Raw genomic sequence first — 15,802 nt, 5'->3', positions numbered from 1 at the left:
GGGTCTTTGGTTATTAATCTTTTTAAGATAGAGAAACACATTCTCATTTATATTGAAGTTTGGCTGACAAAACCCTTTCAAAACACGAAGTACATATTAAAAAAAAAAAAAAATGAATGCCTAAGCCGGGACAGGGCTGAGAACCACTGGGGGGTTTATCCCACTCTACCATCAAGGAGGGTCCCCTACTCCCTTTCAAAACAGACCAGGGAACCATCAGAGCAATTCTCATTTCCTGAACCTCTGTAACATCCTCAATTCTTGGTATTTTACAGCAAAAATCCTTAAGCCTCTAAGCAGGGCCATGTGTTTGTACATGTGCTTGTACATTGTGCAGAGCAGTGAGAGAGGGAGGGTGAGGCTGCCAGGATGCAGCCACTTCCCTCTCCATAGCTGTGAGTGGAAGTCGCATGGCCAGCTGGAAAAGCATCCCAGGGAGAAAGGGAGTGCTTGACTGGCCTGGGGCCTACCCAGCAAAACGCCACAGACCCTCTGACTACTACAGGGGAGACCAGCATTAGACAAGGTCCCACAGTAGTCGCCACCCTTCAAGCCCCCTCCTTGCCATGAGCCCCTTTTTCAAACTCCTTCATTGTGGTCATCAGACACCTGGGCACTCTGTACCCCTCTTCTGAGTTCAGCTTAGGCAGGCACCCATGCACCCTGCTAGGAGTTGAGGTCATTTCCTTGATTTACAGATGAGGAAATTGAAGCTTAGCAAGGTCACATAACATACGGAAGGTCACACGGAGAGGAAGGGGCAGAGCCGGGATCTGCGCCTGAAACATCTGGCCCTAGAGCTGGGCTCTCCGGCCACCCTTGCTGCCGGCGGCCTCTGCCTGCCCTCTCTGCGCACCTTTCCTTCTCAGAGCTCCAGCTGGGGCTTGGGTGAGTGCCACTTAGTCTGCACTCAGCTGTTTTCTCATCCCTTCCTAGGAATGAGTTTAATGTCGTCAACAACGAGTGCTCAGAGGTCAGGGGCTGGGTCCTTAATGTATATCTCATGGCCTGGAGGTTCAAAGCTCACAGCAGGCACTTGGAAATCATACATGTACAGTGTATATTTGCTGCCCCCTCCCCAACTCCCTCTACCCTATGGAGTGCCATCTTGTGAGTATAAACCTATGAACCCAGAAACCCACCAGAGTCAGCCAGAGCAGGGCATCTACATGAAGCAAGGGCAGTATCAGTGGAATGAACAGAGGGTCCAGTTCTCTATTCCCGACCCTCCTCTCCACAGTCTCCATCCTCAACAACCCACCTAAACCAACCAAACAGAACACCACCACCTCCTCTATCTGGGCACAGTCATTAATGCTCCTCCTATGGGGCTTAGAAAAGGGTGGTAAATCTAGATTCTGTGCCCCAAACCCGGGGATGGTGTTGGACACAGCAGCTGTGCTGCCACTTCCAAGTGTATTTCTAGGAAAAGGCAGCACAAGAGACTGTTTCACATGGAGGAGAGCTTGGAAACCCCAGGAAGCATGGCTGCTGTAAATACAGGTCAGGCTCATCACATGTAAATATAGCCAGGTTTCGTCACGTGGCTGTCGTCTACCCTCAGTAATCGCTCAGAGACCAGAGTTCCTCAGCACTGCCAACTACTCAAGAAAAACAATGCTGAGTGGACATCTACTGGGGGTGAGGCACATCTGGGCAAGTATGCCTGGGAATACCCTCAACAGAGGACGATAACAGACAGAGTCACCCTAGATAGGTAGCTCTCAAATATCTGTGCACAGCTTGTCCACCTTGCAGATGTTTCGTGTCCTCCGTCTAGTGCCTGTCTCAGATATAGACGGGTTAGAGTTCTCACATAGCCCTTGTTGCTGTGTTGTAAGCAAAATCATTTCCATATTAACTCTGACCAAAATTCAGGAAACTAAACCACTAGCATAAAAATAGCCATAGGATGAATTCCATGGCGAAGCAGAAATGGTTTGTGGAATAACCACTTTGTAAGTCTGAATCCTGCCTATAATCCTCGTTGAGGCTCAAGTGCCGATTTCTTCCAGTTGCGGTACGATTATTTCTACTTGGAGTTGAAAAGACCCCTCTAAGTCTTCTGGTGCAATGGTTTTCTAGTTTTATTTTAGTGAGAGAGGCTTTTCTTCAAAGGAGATCCTGTCTGAAAGCTGACATGAAACTTAGATTGACCCCGAGCTGCTGGTGTGAGGGACCTGGGGCCCTGCCAGTGGAGCCTGCTCTTCCCTTCCAGAGCTCCTGGGAGGACAATTTGAAAAACACACATGCACACCCCCTTACTAATTTATTCACTCACTCGTTCACAAACAATAATATCTCTTGAGCACCTACTGTGTTGCAGGTGGAGCCAGCAGGTAACGGCACAAAGGCAGTCCGGCTTTTGGTGAGCTCACATTGTAGTAGGATGTGGCAAAGCTAAGTTCAGACAGGTCGCAAGTGCTAGGAAGGAACAATGATGTGATCATGGCTGGGAGGTGGCTACTTTAGATGGGGGATCAGGAAAGGCCTCTCTGAGGAAGCAAAACACAGTTGAAAACAGAATGATAATCTGGAAAGATGCCCTGATTTGGACCAAAGAGGAAGCAGACCCAGAGAGGTGATGTGACCGTCCCCAGGCAGGGAGTTGAGCCGGGACCTGACCTGGGTTGCCGGCATCTCCCACCCAAGGATCTTTCCTTTTACAAACACTACTAAACAGCTACCACATGCAAAGAAGTCTCAGTGACAGGTGACATCCAAGGGTGGACAAACCACCCAACTACATCCTGGAATTCGGTGCCGTCTGTGCATGACTTTTGATACCTCCCTTCTTCTTCAGCCCAGTCCAGGGTTGGCCCTGGGTCTGAAGGCGCTGTAACCCAAGAAATAGAACTTGGTGGTGGACACCCCAGACCTGTGACCTTGGCTGGGAAAGCTTCTTCATCTCCTATCTCCCTGGCAGCAAACTGTGAAGGGTGCACCTCACTGCTTCATTTCGCAGCATAAACAGAAAAGCAAGTTGGTGGTTATAAATGTCCTGGGCTCATCTGAAGGAAGGCTCTCTGGAAAGTCAAGGTGCTCTAGGGAGACTTAAAGACATCAAAGCCAGTTTTCCTCTAGTTCTGCAGCAGGCACTCACACAAGAACTATGGGGAATCACACAGGCCTGTACATATTTTACACGAGTCCAAAGGTGGGTGTAAAATTCCTACTATGCTGAATATAGTGGGAAGCAGCACGCAAATGCCTCCCTTGCTACCCACAAACCAAACAGCTCTGGGCCACCTAAGCCCTCGCCAGACCACCGACTTGGCCCCTGCAGGCCAGTAGTGCCCCTTACCCTAGGAGTCTTAACTACCAGCAAAGCATTTCCAGACATTAACTGGAGCCTCCAGTCCCTTGGGAGACAGGTGGGGCCAGTGGTTATTAGTCGTATTTTGCACACAAAGCAACTGAGCCCCAGATGACCTATCTGTCCAGGGAACAATGCTACTGACACAGTGACAGCCCTTAAGTTCTGATTCAAACCTGTCTCCAGACTCTAACTGCTGCTTTCCACTGCAATCCAGCTGCCCACAAATTGAACACAGACTATTCATTTTGGCCTAATACCACCCTCATTCTCTTCTTCACGCTCCCCCGCACACACCCTATGCCCCAGAGTGCACTTATGAGTTTTTCCAGAAGCTGCCTCTTCTCCTCACCCCCCCACCCCCCCCACCCCACAATACTTGCCACGAACTGGAGACCTCAGGAACACTTATTCCTCCTGCACACGGCAGCTTAGACTCAAGATGCTGTCCCGCCAGGCCCAACTGGGTTGCCTCCCTTTCACACTTTCCACCAATTCACACATGTGCACAGTGCACATATGGCTGGTGAAAAGGATACACCCCAGAACCTTCCATGCCTTCTTTCCACATGGAGCCGGCCAACTGCACGTGCAGGGATGGGCACGAAAACACAGGTGACAGGGCCTACACAGCCATGTTGTCACAAATACACAGACGTGCCCAGAACACGAGGACATCCCTGCACAGGCAGACAGGCCCTCTGAAAGCAATGTGCACCAGACACAGCAGCTGCCAGGACTTAGCAACCCCTGCGTTGCATGGGGTATGCTGCCAAGGCCTGTCCGCGACTCTGGGTCTGTCATTTTGGTGTAGGCACGAGAGGCAGCTACTCGAATTCAGGGTGGACAAAGAATGACATTTTCAAGAGGAACAGACATGCCCCGGGCACGATGGACGGCACGAGGCCCTCAGAGGCCCAGAGCTCTCTCCCAAGGCACAAGTGCGGAAAGGCACACTCATGCGCGTAGTTTTGGACGCCGTGTTGCGTGTCCCATGCAGACACCAATACCTGCTCACATGCCCCGCGAGTGTCCCAGGCATTCCTGCCTCCTCCACTCCTCATCCCCAGCCGGCTTCCCTCTGCCCGCCCGGGGGAAGCTCGGGACAGTCTTGCTCGGGACGGGCAGCGGAGGTGGAGGCGCCTCTCCTGGACCCCCAGACCCTCCCGCGGCGCCCCCACTCCCCGGGCGCGCTTCTGCACTTACCCGGCCAGGGGCTCCAGACGCGGCGACAGGGACTGCGCCTAGAGAGACGGAGAGCGGCGGCTCCCGGGGCCGCCCAGCCGCCCACCGCCCGCAGCCAGCGCTCCTCCCTCCCAGCCAGGGAAGGTCAGCGTGCGGGCAGCCCGGCCCGCGCCCCCGCGCCCAGGGAGGCTTCCTGCCGGCCCTAGCGTCCCCGCCCGCCCCGCGCTCCGCCGCGACGCCCCGGCGCCGGCTCTCCCAGCCCAGCCGGCAGGACGCGCCCAGGAGCCCCGCACGCGAGCTGCCGGCTCTTTGTTTGGGAGTTTGCCTCTCTACGATTCAGAGCACGCGGAGGGAATTAAGTCAGAGTCCGAGGCAGCTGTGCGGTTGCCGGGGGGATCCCTGCGGGAGGCGGGGCAAAAGGACGGACTAGTGGGGCGGTGGAGCTGCTTTCAAACTCCCCGCGCTCCGCAGCTCCCCGCTTAGGTCCCCCTGCCCTTTACGTTTGTCGGCCCCTGGGAGAGGTTGGCCTTTGGGAGTTTCCAGGGACCCTACGGACAAGCCTGTCTGATAAGAGAGAGGCTCTCCATCCCCCTTCCTCACCAGCCCCCATCACTGCCCTGTCCCTCTCAGAGTCCTGTGGAGCATCAGCTTTACGTTTCCTGGGCCCCGGGGAGAATCAAGGTTTCTCTAATCTGAAGCAAAAAGGAATAACAGAGAGTAGAGCCCATCTGTTCCTGCTGAGTCCCTGTGAAGGTGCAAAGCTGGCCCTAACGGGACTGGCCCTAACAGTGGGGCATGGATTATGTATTTCCCAAAGTAACAAGGGCCTTGTGCTTATCCAACCGTGTTCTTTTGAAACTTAGCTGCAGTGAGGCAGATTACCCATTTACCAGGTTGCTAGATCCAGGGAGGCCACTGGAGGCAGGGGACGCTGACAAAGCCACTGTACCAGGAGCACCAGTGTTCTAAATACCCCAGCTGGCTGCTGAGAAGGGCTTCGCGGGGGGCCACACGGGAAGGAGATGATTCCAATAGTCCCGTGAGATGAAGACCTTAAACTGGGGGATGAATGCGGAAGCTGCAGCAAAGGAGAGTCTACAGACTGTGTGGTGCAGGAGGAGTACACTGGGGCTGTAACATTGTGGAAGTCTGGAGGAGAACCTGGAGTGATGTGACTGAGTTTAGTGTGGAGCAAGTTGGCTTGGAGAAGCAGGCCACCTTCTTCCAGGGGCAGATATCCAGAAAATGCAAGTGGAAGGGTGATTCTGGAGTTCATAGGAGAGGCTGAGGCAAGGGATGTGAATTTTGGAATCATCTGGAAAGAAGTTGGGCCGACACAAGAGGTGGAGGGAGAGGGTAGACAAGGTACAGAGAACAGGGCTGAAGACAGAATCTAGGTCTACCGAGAAGGAGCCCATGAAAGGAACGGAAACCATCAAGAGAAACCATGAGGTAGGGTCAGGACTGTGCGGGGTGACAGGACTCAGGAGAAGAGGGAGGTTCAATGGGGGCCCGGGCCCGGGCTGCAGGGACACCAAGGAGGAGGGCGCCCAAGAAAACAGGTTTAGATTTAGAAATTAGGAGATCTCTGGGCTAGTTCAAGGTAACTATTTGAGTGGTGGGTTATATAAATCAGGTTGCCACTCCTTGTGGGGGGCATCTGTATCTCAGATCCAATTGGTTGATGGGGAGATACAAAGGTTCACCTCTTTGCTTCCATTACAGAGGGACCTGAAGGGCCACCCCAGCTCCATAGCTTCCCAAGGGATCCGCCGAGGCCTCTGTGGAAAGCAGCACAGTTCAAGTTCATTCTCTGCTAAATCCTGTTTCCCTCACTCTCTCAAGGTGTTGTTCCCAAGAGCACCTCCCAGGAGACCTCCCACATACCATCTCCATCTCTGTGCAGAGTCTGTTTCCTAGAAATCCAACCGGAGGTACAGGGACACTGAGAACGGGTGCAGGAAACAAAACTTGGCCTCTAACGGGGCAGTTTAAACAGACAGGGATGGTTAGAAAGACTCAGAGAAGGTGGTGTGAAGGAAAGAGCCTGGGGAATGGGGAGCGAAGAGGAAGCTTATTCATAGTAGAAGATGGATTTTCAAAAGCCGGATGGAAGAGAGAAGAGTGGAGTAGGCCCGAGGAGGGGAGGAATGCTGGAAGAGGGTAAGGGTGAGGGGAGGTCAGCATTCACCAAAGTTAGTAACATTAAAACAGCAATGAGGAAAGAGAGGGTTGGAAAACGGCCTGGAGTGACTTTTTAGCAGTAGGAGAGGGTGAGTGATGAATGAAGCTCTGGGCTAGGGTATTCCCTCTCCAGCAGTATCCCCAGTAACATTAAACGTCTACAGTGGAGAACCAATGGAAATATAATATGTAATTAAAAATTTTCCGTGAGCCACGTTTAAAAATGAATATAAAGAAACAGGTGAAAGTAATTGTAATGATATATTTTATTTAACACAGTATATCTAAAATATCAGTTCAACGTGTGTCAATATGAAAAATCAATGATAAGATATTTTACATTTTTTCCTACTAAGTCTTCCAACTCTGGTTATATTTTGTGTGTATTGCACATCTACATGCAGACACTACATTTTCAGTGGAAATATTCAATGTGTATTTAGATTTCATAACATTTTGGTAGAGGAAATAGATTTACAAGCCTATGTTGCTACATACATACTTACGCTTTCCAACCATGAAATCAAATGATCAGTTTTTAAATTTGTTTATATTAATTAAAATTAAATGAAATAAAGAATCCAGCCCTTCAGTTGCATGTGGCACATCTCAAGTGTTCAGTAGCCACATGTGGCTAGTGGCTACCATATCAGACCACACAGGCCTAGAATTCTAATTCCTAGACTTTTTGATTTTGGCTTTCTTTTGTCCTTACCTTTTATGAAGGAATTGGCCTCTTCAACCAGCACTGCACCACTAACAAGATCCTAACCTATTCCATCTTATTTCACAAAACATTGAAGAAGGTGAGGGGGAAGAATGAGAATCCACCATCTATGAAAATGGAGATGGGAATTCAGCTTGGACTAGAAAAGGTATGAAGAAGATGAGATAGGAGTTGGAAATATTCCATTTTGATTCTTATTCTGTGGTTGTATGAGGAGGGAGGTTTCTCTGCCAGGTTGGGTACTCCAGAGATTGAATGGACGGTGCTGTGAGAATGAACAGGACAACTCCTGTTTGTACAGGCTCCCATTTTAGCAGCTTCCCATGAGCATGGAGCATTGGTGGAATCACGAACGCTAGGATGTTGTTAAGTATTTGGAAAAAAACCAGAAGGGGCTAAGTGAAATCCTCCAAAGGAGAGTTTTAATCCCAGATCTGGAGACCTGTGCCCCTGCTATGGTTTGGATATGGTTTGTTTGTCCCCTCCAAGTCTCATGTTGAAATTTACTCCCCAGTGTTGGAGGTGGGGCCTGGTGGGAGGTGTTCAAGTCAGGGGGTGGATCCCTCATAAATGGCTTGGTGCTTCTTGCAAGAGTGAGTTCTTGCTGTTAGTTCCTGTGAGAACTGGTTGTTGAAAAGAGCCTGGCACCTCCTCCACACTCTCTGCCACCTCTGCCAACTTGTGATCTGCATATGCGGCTCCCCTTCACCATCCCCCATGAGTAGAAGCTTCCTGAGGCCCTTGTCAGAAGCAGATGTTATCACCATGCCTCCTATACAGCCTGTAGAACCATGAGCCAAATAAACTCCTTTTCTTTATAAACTACCCAGCCTCAGATATTCCCTTATAGCAACACAAATTGACTAAGACAGCCCCATATTCAGGCCTGTAGCTCATCTTCTGTCCCCGGCGGGGTGCTGGCAGCTTCTGCTTTTAGGCCATGCTCTGGCACCATTTCTCTGCCTTTATATCTGATAGGGAGATCTGTCAATGGATGCAGTAGTAATGGAGTTTGTAGAGACTCCTTTAGAAATTTAGGAAAAAACCCCCCAAAAACCCAACTTAGACTTCCTTGTTTGTTATCTGAAATGACCTACATCTATTGCTACTTGGTGATATAGTGTAGATCTTGTGAGACCCTGCTCCATGCCAGCACAGGGCCTGATAGCCTCTCTACTCAACAACAGTGTCTATATCCATTCCTAGAAATGGAGTCACAGAAAATACCATTTTTTGTTTTGTGGATGGCTACACACACACACACACACATACACACACACACACACACACATACACACACACACACACGACAGTGAGGAGTATGTTCTGTTATTGTTGGCATCCCCAGGATATATGGCACGTTAACTTGGCATTCAGGTTGTACAGTAAAGCCTCATCGGTCAGGAACTGTAAAACTTGCTTTTCTCCATCCTCTGAGCATAAGGTTATCTTTCTTTTTCTTTTTTTGAGATGGAGTCTCGCTCTGTCGCCCAGGCTGGAGTGCAGTGGCGTGATCTCGGCTCACTGCAAGCTCCGCCTCCCGGGTTCACGCCATTCTCCTGCCTCAGCCTCCCGAGTAGCTGGGACCACAGGCACCTGCCACCACGGCTGGCTAATTCTTTGTATTTTTAGTAGAGACGGGGTTTCACCGTGTTAGCCAGGATGGTCTCAATCTCCTGACCTCGTGATCCGCCCGCCTCGGCCTCCCAAAGTGCCGGGATTACAGGCAAGAGCCACCGCGCCGGGCCAAGCTTGTCTTTCAAAACAATTTCTAGTCACTACCTAGGAGGACTGCAAGGTAATGAAGCTACTTCTGCCTCCCTGACATCCATGCTTGGTTAAGCGGCTGTCCTGATATGGCCCTAATGAGTACTCTTTGTATAAACTCCTGACTGAGCCATTCTGAGGAAGATCAGTTAGGTTCTTGGAGATATTAATAGAAAACATTCACTTCAGGAACCCATCAGAAACAGCTAATCTGACTCAGCCTGCTTCTCCGTCTTTAAAATGGGGAGAAACTCCTAAGATTATTTCTACTCTCTTAGAAAGTGGAAACTAGCCTTGGTTTTTTAATCCATGTGAAAAATAGAGCTAAAAAGCCTTTTGTTAGCATCTGTCTTTCTTCTAGAAGGACTAGGGAATGACTAGATGTTAAATACTGGTCCTTTAGGCTTAGCTTTAATTCAGCCTGCATTTGGCTATGAACTTGATGACTGACCCTTCTGATTTTTGCAATAGTATCTGCTGCTTAATTGGTAAATAAATGACTGTGGAATTGAACCTCACAGTCTCAGGTGTAATTCCCACGAGAAAGATGTTACAAGTAGGAATTTTTCAACTGTTTTCAGGCATACTTCCAATCACAACAAGAACATTAGTTGCACTAATTAGTGCTTGAAATATTGATCTTCATTAGCAGCGTCAAAAGCATTGCTCAAATGTCCGTGCTCTCTTGGCATTCTACATGAAGGAACTTCAGCTTGGTTCTTTCCCAGGAGAAAATTAGTGAGGGCAAAACAGAAAAACATAGCTAGCATACAGGAAACATAAGTAGAGACAGCTGAGCAAATATATAAATATCATACAAAATGATAATTATTTACAACTGTATTTTTTTTTTTTTTTTTTTTTTTTTGCTACATGCAGCACACTGCTAATCCTCTCTCATCTTCTCCAGGAAGCTTTCTAAAGCCTGCTTCTGTAAGGACACAGGTTCTCTGGACCCAAAGTCACATACTGGGAAGGAAGAGAAGCCTTTAGATAAACTTCATGAATTTTCCTGGAGCAACTGTTCTATTTAAGATTTTATATAAGATTTTTTGGAAAGAAGGGAATAGGTTTTAAAAAAAATGTTCAAAAGTGTAACATCTGTCTATGCTCATTTTAGACAATTTGATCAGTATAAAATATTAAATAAGAAAGTAAAAACCACTTGGACTCTTACTTATCATAAATAACCACTGTATTACTGGATTTTGGTGAATATCTTTTAATCGTGTGTGTTTGTGAGTATGTGCTTGTAATCAGACTTTTTAAAATTTGAGGCTATATTCTAGTCAGCTTTTTATGTCAATGGATTTAAGAATATGTTACATCATTTTAAATGTAATATATGGATATACCACAATTTATTTAACTAATACGCTATTAATGAATATTTAAGATGTTTTCTTTTCTTTTTTTTTTGAGACAAAGTCTCACTCTGTTGCCCAGGCTGGAGTGCAGTGGTGTGATCTGGGCTCACTACAACCTCCACCTCCTAAGTTCAAGTTGATCCTCCTGCTCAGCCTCCCGAGTAGCTGGGATTACAGACACGTGCCGCCATGCCCAGCTAATTTTTGTATTTTTAGTAGAGATGGGGTTTCCCCATGTTGGCCAGGCTGAGCTTGAACTCCTGACCTCAGATGATCTGCCCACCTAGGCTTCCCAAAGTGCTGGGATTACAGGCATGAGCCACGCTTCCAGCCAGGATGTTTTCAATTAAAAAAAAATTTTGATGATGTTGTTATGAAACATTCTTTAATATATATACTTGCTTACTTATTCAATTATTTCTTTATGGCAAATTCCTACAAAATGAGTCACAGAAAGTATTTCTTTTGGTAGCTGAACACACACACACGTTTGTATAGATATATTCACACATACACATACACACATGTATACATACATACGTATGTATGCGTATATATAGACATATTCAGATGTACACACATGTATACATATATATACATAAAAAGTCAAAAATGTTTTAAACTTAAATATAGTTGTTACTTCTTGAGAAGAGACTGGGATTGGGGATGCAGTCAGAGGAATTTGACCAAACCTATAATGTTTTAGTTTTTTCACAGGGAGAAAATATATGTATAACTTAAAATTAGTTAAAATTAAGGGTAACAATAACCAAAAATGGACAAGATAAAGTAGGTATCCAGTGGCAATCACACATCATTGCAAATAAAATGATCTGCTTCCTTTTGCTGAAAAAACTTAACGGTAAGTACTGGAAGAATAGAAATAGGATGTGTAAATGTTAAACTGCTAAAAGAAAAAAAAAAAGGAACCAGGACACCTAAAACCTTGATTAATCCAACAAAAGTAAGAAATGAAAAAATTAAAAGAAACAACAAGAAAGCGCAGTAACTAAAAAGTACAAGCATATGGACAAATATGTCCAAATATGCCAATATTTAGAATTAATATGATTTGGTTAATGTGTCTATTAAAAGATGGCAACTCTCTGGATAACAAAACCAAATGCAGTTATATGTTGCTTAAAGGGACACACATGAAAAAATGACACAGCAAGTTTCAAAATAAAGGAGCGGAAAAGATATATTAACTAAGGAAATGCTGGCACCAAGAAGTAGACATGCCAATATTAATATAACATAAAATGAATCCAAAGCCCAAAGAATTAATGGTCACAGAAGACTATTTATTTCTTTCTTTATTTAGAGATGGGGTCTTTCTCTGTCACCCAGGCTGGAGTGCAGTGGCATGATCTTGGCTCACTGCAACCTCCATCTCCCAGGTTCAAGCAATTCTCCTGCCTCAGCCTCCCAAGTAGCTGGGATTACAGGTGTATGCCACCATGCCCGGCTAATTTTGTATTTTTAGTAGAGACGGGGTTTTGCCATGTTGGCCAGGCTGGCCTTGAACTCCTGACCTCAAGTGATCTGCCTGCCTTGGCCTCCCAAAGTGCTGGGACTACAGGCATGAGCCACCGTGCCTGGCCAAAGAAGACTTTTTTGATTTTGTTCGTGTCCACCCATGAACCTTTGTGCATAGCTCCAAAATGTATAAAGCAAAAGTGATAGGACAAGTAGACAAAAAATAACCAAGGATCGAGAGGTGCACTTTCCAATAATGTAGCCCCTAGCCACACAGTATAGCCAATAGTCACTAGGTTATTTAATACTTCAAATACGGCTAACCCACGCTGAAATGTGCTATAAAGTGTAAAACATACATTGGATTTCAAAGACTTGGTATGAAAAAATAAAGTAAAATAGCCCTAATATTTTAAATATTGATTATATTTTGAAAAGATCATACTTTAGATATGAGTTAAATAAAATCTATTAAAATGATGAGAACTTATGAACACAAAGAAGGAAACAACAGACACTGGGGTCTTTTTGAGGGTGGAGGTTGGCAGGAGGGAGAGGAGAAGAAAAGATAAATATTGGGTACTGAGCTTAATTCCTGGGTGATGAAATGATCTGTATGACAAACCTCTGTGACATGAGTTTACATATGTAACACACCTTCACAAGTACCCTCAAATCTACAATAAAAGTTAAAAAAGATTGCAACCTAAAATAAATGGATAAATAAAATCTGTTAAAATTAATCTCATCAGTTTATTTTTGCTTATTTTAAAGTGGTGACTAGAAAATTTAAAATAACGTACGTGTTTCTCATTGTATTTTTATTGGACAGCACTGAAGAGGATTTAAATGAACACAAATAACAAATATGGTATAATAATTATAGAAAAGAAACATTTTGACTTATCAGATTTTATGTTCTTTTCAGTCATGCAATATTTATAAATTGATCAATCACCTGACCATAGGAAGATCTCAAAAATATGTGAAAACTAGCTTTGGCAGAGGCTGTGATATCCAAACACAATGCTTTTCCCAACTCAAATGGAAATCACTATTGCCTATACCAATTTCTGTTGCCCTTCCCAGTGATTATGGGGAGGTGTCTATGCAGGTGGGGTCTGCAGATAGCATGACCCAGATGGCAGGGATTCTCTATCCCTCTCAGGAGTCCATGGCACCAGAGGTCCTACTCTGCCTGTTGGCCCCAGCTCACAAGATTTATTGAGTCAGAACTCCCCTTTCAGAGCGCAGTGACAACAGCTTGAACCTAGGAGGAAATGCTTTATCTACAAATTGCTCCATGTTAATGGAGGCCTGAAGGGGACAGGCCTGACTGGCTCAGCTGTTCTGAAGTATTCACCTGATGACATTGAGATCCCAGGCTCTCTTCCCCACATGGATCTCATCACTCTTAACTGGGGGTGCTCTGGAACTATTCTTGCATTGTGTAGTCCCTCCTACTCATTTTGGCTTGGTGGTTGTTTTTTTTTCTTACCTTCTCTTGTTTTTGTTTTTGTTTTTAATCAATTCAGTCCTATCTTTATTAAAAAATCGTACTTCAATATTTCTAGTCTGCAAGTAGCATTCTTCCTTGATTTCCAGCCACATTATAAATCTATTTTTTTAAAAATATAATTTCTGTTATTTCATGGTACTTTGTATAGGTGAAGATGTAGAAGATGGTACGCACTCTGACCTCCTGATCCATGATGATATAAGTTTTTGTATATTTATCTCATAACCAGTCACCTTACTAAAGACACTTTTCATATTAAAGTAAACACTATGTATCATTGCAAAGAATTCATGCAAAATATTTTTCAGTGACATAAGAACTCAAATAAATTATATGGTTGTGGAGGGTTGCTATACTGCAGATCCTTCTTGTTACTAGGGATATTTTGAGGACAAAATTTTGGAAGCTTGATTAAAAAAAAGGATTTTGACTGCCTTGAATTAGCATCTCAATCTCTCTTTCTCTCTCCCTCTCCCTCTCTTTCTATCTCCCCACCGCCCAACCCTTTCTTTCTTCCTTTTTCCTGGTTGCCCTCAACTGCAGACAAAACCTACTTTATGGGTGTGCAATCTGTGCAGTTATACAAGGCCCCACACTTTGATGGGCCTAGCACTTCATTAAATACTCTACTGTTGCTATCTTGAAATTCTTAATAATTTTTGAAAAAGAGTCTCCACGTTTTCATTTTGTACTAGTCCTTGGTATTTCTGCAAAACACCTAGCTAGTGTTATACATTTTCTACCCAAGTTAAAAGATTATAGCTTGTGGCATTTTGCTGAGCCCAAAGCAAAAATACATCATGTGTATCTTGGGAAAATTCTTACCTTTACTTTAGGATTGGTGGCAGTGGTGGGAGGTTTGAATTTTGGGGAAGGATTAGGACCAGAGCCACATGCATTAGGACTATTTTGTGAGCTGGCTTCACCTTCACCTCTTGATGCTTTTATTCATGCCTTCCTTTCCAGTCCATATCACAGCTTGCAGTTCAGTACGCACAATTTGTCCTTTCTTCCACACATTTGCCCAAGTGGTTTCCATTGCTCTCAGTGCCCTTTCCCACCCTGTCTGCTTGGTGAATTAGTATTTAATCTTCAAATTTTGCTTTATTTATCACCTCCTTTAGGAAGCCCTCCCTGGCCTCTCTAGGTAGAGTTAAGTGACTTGTTTTTATCTCAAATCTCTAAGAAGAACTTAATCATGGAACAGAATTTGTTTTATATACTTCTTTTCCACTGGAACCACTAGAGTGATGGTTTCCAACTTTTGTTGTGTGTGTGTGCAACATCACAGCACTAAAATACTAAAACACACTAAACAAGTCAGGAATCATTACAATGCAATTACTACTGCAGTATAAATGATTTTCAAAGCAACCATAAAAGCACCCAACTATTACCACACTATCATTTGGTCTCCCTTTAATACTAGTTTTCTGTTCTGTTACATTTTTTTATGTTCCAATAAACACCAAGTTGGCCAGATTTTACATTTCTCACCTCACATCATAGCCAGCTTACCCCACGCTCCACTGTGATATGACGTTTTGGGGTCTGTGCTCCATTTGACAGGCATTGCTAGCATGTCTATCCCATTAGAATGAAAATATATGTTAGATGTTAATTGAAATTTGGCAGCCCACCATAACCACCAGGATCAGTTGCACAGATTGTTGACTACACCAGGGTGCTCAGTTGAGGGGAAAAAGGGGGACCAATGGTCAGTTTAATGTGCTCACCTGGCTGTGTGCACCCTGGACTGCATCTGTCCCAAAGGCAGGCCTTTTTAAAATTTGTACAAAAGGTATCATTGGGACTAATGGTGGGGGCTCTGGCTTGGGCAATCCTGGGTGCCACAGCAGGTTCTTTGGGAACTGCTAGAGAGCAAGGGCTGGATTCTATTCATCTTTACTTCCCTAGCACTTAGTATAGTGCTGGACAATAACAGAACTGAATACATGTAGAATAAATTATAAAACCATCAAGAGACTCTGCTAATGGTGTGCAACATGATTTTGGCCTAGTCTATAGCCTTGCTAACATAAATTTTCCAATCCGGTCTGCTGGTGCAGATTTAAGTGGCTCTTAAATGTGGTGTCCAATACACTAGTGTGATATGGTAAAAATTTAGCTGTCACCCCAACCCCTAATCCCCAGCCTCCAAGAATCATGCATAGCCCTGGACCCTTTGCATCTGTGCCGAAGTCCACAAAAATCCCTGGGGGTATGTTAAACTCTCAATTAGCCTTCATCAGGTGTGC

At 45.2% G+C, this 15,802-nt stretch overlaps 1 protein-coding gene across 6 annotated transcripts in view; it reads right to left on the bottom strand.

Moving 5' to 3' along the window:
* TSPAN11 (tetraspanin 11) overlaps positions 1-4,964 on the bottom strand; it is a 72,898-nt gene extending 67,934 nt beyond the window's left edge. For 2 of the 6 annotated variants that reach the window (XR_008492787.2, XM_054442501.2), the window contains exon 1: positions 4,523-4,963. The gene's annotated coding sequence lies outside the window, so the exon portion shown is untranslated. Of the gene's footprint in view, positions 1-4,522 lie in introns of all 6 variants that reach the window. The other 4 variants (XR_008492788.2, XM_054442503.2, XM_063672556.1 and 1 more) reach the window with 3 other exon arrangements.
* Between the last annotated feature and the right edge of the window lie 10,838 nt (positions 4,965-15,802).

Source organism: Pongo pygmaeus, chromosome 10 (assembly GCF_028885625.2).
Source record: "Pongo pygmaeus isolate AG05252 chromosome 10, NHGRI_mPonPyg2-v2.0_pri, whole genome shotgun sequence".
In the NCBI taxonomy this organism is placed as follows: Eukaryota; Metazoa; Chordata; class Mammalia; order Primates; family Hominidae; genus Pongo; species Pongo pygmaeus.
Note: the sequence above shows the minus strand (reverse complement) of the source record. Positions and strands in the feature narration are given on the sequence as shown.